Source organism: Leptodactylus fuscus, chromosome 1 (genome assembly GCF_031893055.1).
Source record: "Leptodactylus fuscus isolate aLepFus1 chromosome 1, aLepFus1.hap2, whole genome shotgun sequence".
Lineage (NCBI taxonomy): Eukaryota > Metazoa > Chordata > Amphibia > Anura > Leptodactylidae > Leptodactylus > Leptodactylus fuscus.
In genome coordinates, this window is record NC_134265.1 from 270,146,998 (window position 1) to 270,154,278 (window position 7,281).

General features: G+C 40.2%; 1 protein-coding gene across 1 annotated transcript in view; it reads right to left on the reverse strand.

Annotated features, from left to right (window-relative positions):
- The window catches only part of LOC142218568 (cilia- and flagella-associated protein 337-like), a 44,069-nt gene extending 38,659 nt beyond the window's left edge, over positions 1–5,410 (reverse strand). The window contains exon 1 of the mRNA XM_075287369.1: positions 5,356–5,410. The gene's annotated coding sequence lies outside the window, so the exon portion shown is untranslated. The remainder of the gene's footprint in view (positions 1–5,355) is intronic.
- Positions 5,411–7,281: the final 1,871 nt, after the last annotated feature.

Consider the following 7,281-nt stretch of genomic DNA (forward strand, 5'->3'; position numbering starts at 1 on the left):
CGCCACAAATAGAGTTGCCTGAGGTATGAAAAAGCACATTTGGACAAGGTAGCTTCATTTTGGAAACAAAAATTGAGTTGTTTGGTTATAAAAAAAGGCGTTATGCATGGCGTCCAAAAAGAAACAGCATTCCAAGAAAAACACATGCTACCCACTGTAAAATTTGGTGGAGGTTCCATCATGCTTTGGGGCTGTGTGGCCAATGCCGGCATCGGGAATCTTGTTAAAGTTGAGGGTCGCATGGATTCCACTCAGTATCAGCAGATTCTTGAGAATAATGTTCAAGAATCAGTGACGAAGTTGAAGTTACGCCGGGGATGGATATTTCAGCAAGACAATGATCCAAAACACCGCTCCAAATCCTCAGGCATTCATGCAGAGGAACAATTACAATGTTCTGGAATGGCCATCCCAGTCCCCAGACCTGAATATCATTGAACATCTGTGGGATGATTTGAAGCGGGCTGTCCATGCTCGGCGACCATCTAACTTAACTGAACTTGAATTGTTTGTCCAAAATACCTTTATCCAGGATCCAGGAACTGATTAAAAGCTACAGGAAGCGACTATCTTTGCAAAAGGAGGATGTACTAAATATTAATGTGACTTTTCTGTTGAGGTGCCCATACTTTTGCACCGGTCAAATTTTGGTTTAATGCATATTGCGCATTTTCTGTTAGTACAATAAACCTCATTTCAATCCTGAAATATTACTGTGTCCATCAGTTATTAGATATATCAAACTGAAATGGCTGTTGCAAATACCAAAATATTTAGAACTAAAAATGATTAAGATTAATAGGGGTGCCCAAACTTTTTCATAGGACTGTATGTATATACACATAGCTTGTGTATTGAATGTACTGTAATAAAAACCGGTACTAGGTGATTTCTTTGCAAATTCTTTCTAACATAAACTCTATAGAAATACACTGAAATTCATTGAATTTAATTTTGCAAGCTATGTGACCTACTACATGATTCCTACATCTGTATACAAAATTTTCACATATCTACTTCATTGTAAACCTCCCAAATTTTAAAGTGTACCTGACCTTTTAGATGACTTTTTAAGCTTTTTAACACCATTTCTGGGCTTAAAAATAAAAATATTCATTATAATTAATTATATTATGAAATTATTATTATTTTTGTTTCATTTAGTAGATACATAGTTTGTTACATATTTACTGTTATAGGAATATAATCACTGGCTTTTTTTTATTTTTGGCAATTGCCAAAATGATGTTATTGAACAAAAGAGAAATCTAAATCAAATCAATATTTGGTGTGACCGCCCATTGTCTTCAAAACAGTGTCAGTTCTTCTAGGGATACTTGCAGACAGTTTGTGCATGAACTTTGCAGGAAGGTTGGTGCAAAAATTTTGGAGAGCTAACAACAACTACTAACAACACTCTGCGGATGTAGATGTGTTCAAATCCTTCTGTCTCATGTAATCCCAGGCAGACTTGATGATGTTGAGATCAGGCCTGTGGTGGCCATATAATTATCCAGGACTCCTTCTTCAAAGGATGGCGACACAAAATATTGATGTGATTTAGACTTGTCTTTTGTTTATTTATTCATATGCAGAATTTTACCACTGTAGCCTAAAACTTTAGCAAAGTACTGTAGAATACAAAGTTCCTCATATTCAATTGTTCTATTGATTTTTGGAAGTTTGAAAACTTAGTAACCCTTTAAGCGCTGCCAATGTTTTCTTAAGTAATATATTTGGAAGTAGCCCTTCAAAAACTGCCATAGTAAAACACAAATATACAACATTCTTTTTATGGATATGCAAAATGGTCAGATTTGCTTACAAACAGTTGCCTATCTCTCATCTGAAATCAGAGTGCAATGCCTCCCCTTAAATTGTGATTGACATTTTCAGCCTCTCTACATCACGACTGCCCGTAGGTAATTTAGTAAGTCAGGCTTTGCCCCCTCCTTTGCATTTGCAGTCTGACACTAGGTTCACACTAGCACCCGGAGTCCGTTCTCAGCAGTCAGACCGGGTCCGGCCGTGAGCGCCGGTGAGCGTTTTATGTTCTCCGCCGCAAAACCGTTTTTTTTAAAACTGGACACAGTGTACTGCATGTCCGACTCTGTGTCCGCTTTAAAAAAAACAGTTTCACGGCGGAGAGCATAAAACACTCACCGGCGCTCACGGCTGGACATCTTTCAAACCCATTCAAATGAAAGGGTCTGAAAGAGTTCCTGCAGCTTTCCGTCTCCTGCTCTGTTTTGTGCAGGAAACGGAAACCTGTATGAACGGAGACCGGGCACAGATGTGAACGAGCCCTGATTTGCAAATTCATCAAAAGATAATTGTCCCTGCATTGTTTCATTGGTGTGTGGTCACAAGGGTATGTTTCTGCTCCTATTAAAGATCCCTACATGACAATGTTATTGTTTGAGAGGCGTTTTGGTTCTCTCAAAAGTCCCTTTAAGGAAGCCTAAATGGCACAACAATTTATTTCCTTCCTTACAGAGGCTCTATGGGCAACTGATATGACAGAAATAATAGGTCAGTCTAAATGGCGTTGGGGTCTGCTGGGCACTGTTAATGTCTATCGTGTGAATTGGTAGGGTAACCATGACAGCAGTGTGAACAGAGCCTTTGGTCATTACAGTAACCCCTTAATGAGCTGGTGTGGGAATAATTATCCTTCTAATTATTACCTTTGTAAAGACTTTTAATGACAATGAACAATGATGTTTGTGGTGCATATAAATATATCATTCTAGAAACAGGTTTCTTGTGAGATTTTTGTTAGGTTCACACTAGCGTCACCTCTCTGTTGTTCTAGTTGGTTGAAGGACCAGAAAAACAGAGAGGCAAACTACTAAAATAGCGGTAAGACACGGAGTCTGAAAAACTTCATACACTATAATGGGGTCCATCTTTTTAAAACTGAAACTGTTGGAGGAAAAAGTCATTTATGCAGGAGTTTTCCCTCCAGAGATTTCCAGTGGAGACTCCTGTGTAAATGTGAATGTGCCTTACTCATCATAACAATGTGCATAAAATTTAGTATATATTTTTGCACTGTGTTCAAGTTACAATAAAAGAAGGAAGAGCTCAGATCTCAAGAAAAAGCATTATGTTTCAGGATAGCAACTGCTTCTGGAAAAATAGCACCTAGGACAATGGCTGCTCAGAATAAAGCATAAGTATAATCTGGAGCAGTTTCTTCCCTACAGATATATGCAGGGAAAGAGGCTGCCTACCTGGCAGTGACTAACTTCCAATTGCAGCTCTCATTAGAGATTTTTGTAGCAAAAAATCTGAAAAACTGAAAAAGGTCTCCACAAACAGACTTGTCATAAAAAATGTAAAATAAGAGCCTTCTCTTAACTGAATAAAAGTGATAAAAAAACCATCTAAATAATAATAATAATAATAATAATAATAATACTATTATTATAAATGTGAAAGTTTGGATATTTGTTAATCAGTCACAGAAGCACAGCTGAATGGATTTGGATGAAATTTGGCACATAGATAGATTGTAACCTCGATTAACACATAGGCTACTATTTATCCCGGTAAATGAAATGGCTTCACGACTGTTATAAATTTATGTTCATATATTATGTTAAACTGCTCTTGGCAGCATTATCTCAGCTAATTGGAGGTTGGTGATAAAGCCTGGTCTATTATCTCTCTATGTTAACACACAGATAGTCTATTTTGTACAAGCATTTGCATATAATCTGATCTGATCTGCTCCAGGCTGACACACTCAGATTGCAAAACCACGTTTAATCCAAATTGACAGTTTGCGCAAAGAAAATCTAATTTGTCGCAAAATTCTAAAACAACGAGGGCTATGAAGGTAGCCAGAAGTCAACAGAGTTCTCCTCAAGCGCAGCTGAGGACTGAGCAAGCTAGGTGTTAAGTGGCTCTTAGAGTAGCCGAAATACCAGAGCAGGTGGATCATCAACGCTAACAACATATTCATTATACGGCATCCCAGCGATCTGCTGATATACCGAACAATCACAGGCACGGCGCGAGGAACAAGTTCAGCGGCAGGACAGCTTGATAGCTGCCGAAACACCGGAGCAGGCGGATCATCGACACCAACAACACGCTCATTATATAGTGTCCTAGAGATCTGAGATGTCGGAACAATCACAGGCACGGCGTGAGGAACAAGTTCAGCAGCAGGACAGCTTGAGAGCTGCCGATCGACTACAGCATTTTGCTGAATATATATGGATCACTGACGCCAACACGCAGACCAAGTCGCGGGCAGAGGCTAATTTAGTTATATTGACTTCCTTACTTTAAAAGTGGTTAAGTCATATGAAACAATGCAAAAACACAAAATTTAAGGCTGGGTTCACATCTGCATTGGTCACAGAGTGCGCTGAAAATTGTTGAAGAAAAAAGACCTACTGTTGTAGAGGTCCATTTCTCTGCTGTTCAAGTTCCCTGATAGACCCTAACAATGGAAAGCAAGCACTAGTGTGAACCTAGCATACGCTTATAATGATAGTTGAATGGGATTGCTCATATTACTTCCTTGCAATTTACTATTTTTATGTCTGTTTTCTATTGTTAAAAATTTGATGAAAAATATTTGTACAGGTGTTTGTCTTCTTGAATACTGTGTAAATACACCTTTATAATACTATAGACATTACATAAATTCTACAAGAGATAAGCACTCACCTGAATAAATACATATGTTTGGCAGATCTGAGTATGTATGGTGCTTTTCTGATAAGACCTGATAGGACATTATTCCATTCTTGACACTAAATATATGTTCTTAATACAAACCATATTATAGATGTCTGAAAGCAGCTTACTTAAGGAAGATAAACCCTTGCCTTTGAGAACATAGAAATCATAATGCTAGCCGAAACTTTCCTCTAATGGCCATGAGAGTTTGGGGTGCTGCTACATAAAAGGTCACTTTACGGATAGCATTGTAAGATTATTCCTGGGGGTTCCGTGAGCGGACCTGTAGATATCAGATGGAGCAGCTGTTCTACAGAAGGATGTAGGACTTGGTAAGACAAATTCTTCACATCTTATCTTCTTGCTTATTTTAGAATGTTATAACTGCACTAGTGAAATTGCCTGTGATGAATGTTTTATTACTTGATTATTAGTTTAACATTAATAAGCTAATTTAAAGTAGCAAGAAAGAACAGTCACATGACCACAACTATACCAGGGCTCACAAGGGCACATCAAAGAAGTTATTTATTAAAATACTTCTAAGAATAATATATTAGAAAGTCTATGAACATCTCTTTAAATAAAGATTTGTCTGTCGTTATTGGTCACAAAATAAACTTTTGGAAAGAAAGATGATGTGATCCCAGTACTTACTATAGAAGAGTATACAGCAGCGCTGCTTAGGACAAGTGTGCAGTGTAGTGCCAGCAGCAGGACTGCACTGAAAAGCTGTGTAGTCAGCTACGTAGAGATTACCATGGTGACATAATTTAGAAACATTCGGTGACACCGGGTAAGAAATGGTAGAACAATAGTGAATGCAAATACCTTTCTAAAGAGATCACTGACCTTTCTAGTGCCAGATATGTCTTAAAATAATCTCTTTAAACAGGAGGCAACAAAAAAAATCATTGCTCATTTGTATGCCCTTACTATAGTGTGAAGAACGTAGAACATGCTCAGAAAACCAGTGAGTCTCTCTGTGTTTAATACTCTTCTGTCTTTTCCAGATCTGACAGGGTTCACAAGTTGTTTTGAAGTGATTTTTGGTATAATGATAATGCAGAAAACCATAGCAATGTACACTAGTTTTATTTGAAAGGAGCTGTCGTCTTGCAACATTTTTTTTCTTCACAAGATCCTTTAGGGTAAATTCACATGGGGATTTTGGTCCGGAACCTGAGGCAGACGGCGCCTCAGGTTCCGGTCCAAAATACGGGTAGCCGTGACTGAATGCCGATGCACTGCACCAGCATCCAGTCGTGCACTCCGCTCCGGATTAGGCCCAATGAATGGGCCTAGTTGGAAGGAGGGAGTGTCTTCAGTCCGAATCGGGAGGCAAAATGGCCTGAAGAATGAGCATGTCGCTTCTTTTTTCTGGGAGCCAGAAGAAACGGCTCCCGGAAAAAAGAATTGACCGCCTCCCATTGATTTCAATGAGAGTCGGATACAGCCTCAAAATCCTGACCAAAAAACCCTGTGTGAACTTACCTTTAACATTGTGCTGATCCTGCTGCTTAGACCCTCAGCAATTATCTGTAATCTGCAGGTCAACCTGGTAGAAAGTGTTCAGCCTCCCTGCAGTGCCACTGCAGAGTATAGAAAAACTTACAGTGTATAGCAGGGGTCCTCAAACTTTTCAAACATGGGGTCAGTTCACTGTCCCTCAAGCCGAAATATACACTGATCAAAAAAAATAAAAATAAAGGCATGCTCCTGATGAGGTTGCCGATGGTCTCCTGAGGGATCTCAGCACCCCCCCCCCCCCCACAGTATTATATGCTCTTCAGTTTCAGTATACACCTATAGGCACAGCTACACATGCACACTTACCCATGAAGATCCGCCGCACATTCTCCTTCTTCAGACTGCAGGCGCGGTGACTTACATCATCGCAGCTGCATGGGGGAAGAGGTCACACTGTGCAATCAGTGTAGGCCGCGGTCGCGTGCACCGCAGCTTACACTGACAGCTTTTAGTTGTATGTGTATTTGCGCATACAACTAAAACAGCAAAAGCTCACTGACGGGGAATCCTGTACCGTATTCCCTGTGAGTGATCCGGACAACAGTGCGCAGGCCGGAAAAATGTCCTCAGCTGGCCGCAGTCTGAGGACGCCTGGTGTATGGTTTGTCCATATAATGCATGGACATGTGACCTCCAAAGCATGGGCTGCTCTCTTAAAGAGGACCTTTCACCTCCTGAGGCACATTCGGTGTAATACACCACTAGAAAGCAGACAGTGCGCTGTCTATGGACAAGTAGTATCAGGAGGGGCGGAAGGTGTTCCTCACCTCTCTCACAGTACAGCGCTATAGATGCTAATGTGAGGAAGTGTGTTCCTGACTGACTGTCAGAAACGCCTTTCTGACAGTGAAGAGCTACGGTATCGGCACCGATAGCTCTTCACCGGGGGTACAGAACGTGAAAGCCAATGCGCAGAATTCAGTTTACTGTTGGCTTTCTAGCGGTGTATAAAACCACATATGCCGCAGGAGGTGAAAGGTCCTCTTTAATAGCCATTATCTAGTCTGGCGAATAGATGGGGCCACCCTCTACTAAACTTGGCATCACAGCCAG